The sequence below is a fragment of the Episyrphus balteatus genome, chromosome 1 (assembly GCF_945859705.1).
Source record: "Episyrphus balteatus chromosome 1, idEpiBalt1.1, whole genome shotgun sequence".
NCBI classification, from domain to species: Eukaryota; Metazoa; Arthropoda; class Insecta; order Diptera; family Syrphidae; genus Episyrphus; species Episyrphus balteatus.
Window position 1 is genome coordinate 17655607 of NC_079134.1, and position 1526 is coordinate 17657132.

Below are 1526 nucleotides of genomic sequence, written 5' to 3' on the forward strand. Positions count from 1 at the left end.
TTTTCTTATTAATTTTTTAAAATATGCACCTTATTTTCAAACCAAGAAAATTAGGACTTGCGGACATGAGATTTTTTTAGATTTTTGAGGGAAGTTAAAGAATATCCAAACAAAGATTAAAATGAAAAAATTAGCCTATTAGCACTTATTCCTTAGATGAACAAGAATCTTCTTTAGTGCATATCCTAAAATTTGCCGCTCCATAAAAAAATACCATTATTTCGTAGGTATATATATTTTTTGTAATGGATTGTTTTGATTTTTAATAATGATGGATTCTAAAATCTTCATGCTAAATTTGGTTCATCTACCATAAATTTTAAGGGTTTGTCGGCAGTAAGTTTGCAACTGTTATAATAATATGAGTTGACAGATGAAAAACAGGTATAACTTTTTCCAGAGACGTCAGATTGTCTTGATTTTTGATTTTTTGGAATCAGCATTAAAAAATAGCTTGAAATCATGTATCATATGTGTATATAATACCATAGCCTATTTTTGCTAATTTTGAAAATCTGCATTTCGCGATTTGACCTTGAAATCGCGACAAGCGGACATGAGATTTTTCTAGACTTTTGAGATATGTTATAGAATGGCAAAAGGAAGATATTGAGCAAAAAAAATTTCTACTAACATTCATTCCGAGGTTAAACCCTTATTTGACTGGATTAATAGGACTGATTTCTGTTTGTAAGTCAATTCTTTATCGTATAGCAACCTACATACTTACAAAGATATAAATAGATAAATAATATGCAGAGGGAGCTACTTATATTAATATGTAAATTTATTTTATGACCACGTAGTGATATACTTGATTTAAGTTTTTCACTGAAAACAAATGTCTAGACTAGGCTACAAAATTATTTTCAATAACTTTTGATACCTTTTTTATTTAAGATTGAAATAAAGTTTGGTAGGTCAAGTTTAATCTATGAGTTAAAAAAAAATTTTAAACATAATTTAAATATAATAATATTTAATTGAACTTGTTAAATAATTTAAAAATTTGAAATGTTTTGACGTGATAACGTCTTATAAATCGATGAACAATGGCAGCCACCACAAAAAGTGACGCCATTTTCTAACGTTACACTCTCGCACTTTCGCGGCAAAAAATTTCAATTAAAAATTAAAAATAAACTATTAGAGATACAAAAATCTTCTATAGCTTATTGGAAAGATAATAACCTAAAGCTTAATCCAAATGAAGGATTTTTAAAAATTCCGTCATTTAATAGGGTAAACAGGGGTAAAACGGAATGATGAAATTTGAGCTAAAATCTAAACGCGAAGTTGTAAGGAATTGATTTTTTTTTTTTGCTATAGATAGATGAGATTAATTTAAGAATAGCTGCATTTAAGGAAAAATTCTAAAAAATTTTGAAACTAAGCTATAACGTTTTGTTTGAACGTTGTACACGTGTTGGGGCTATGACAAAATGATGATTTTGGGTAAAGGAAATTTTTTTGACAATTCTAAAGATGCCAGGTGAAAGATGAGGGAAAAAAATTAGGGGTCTTAT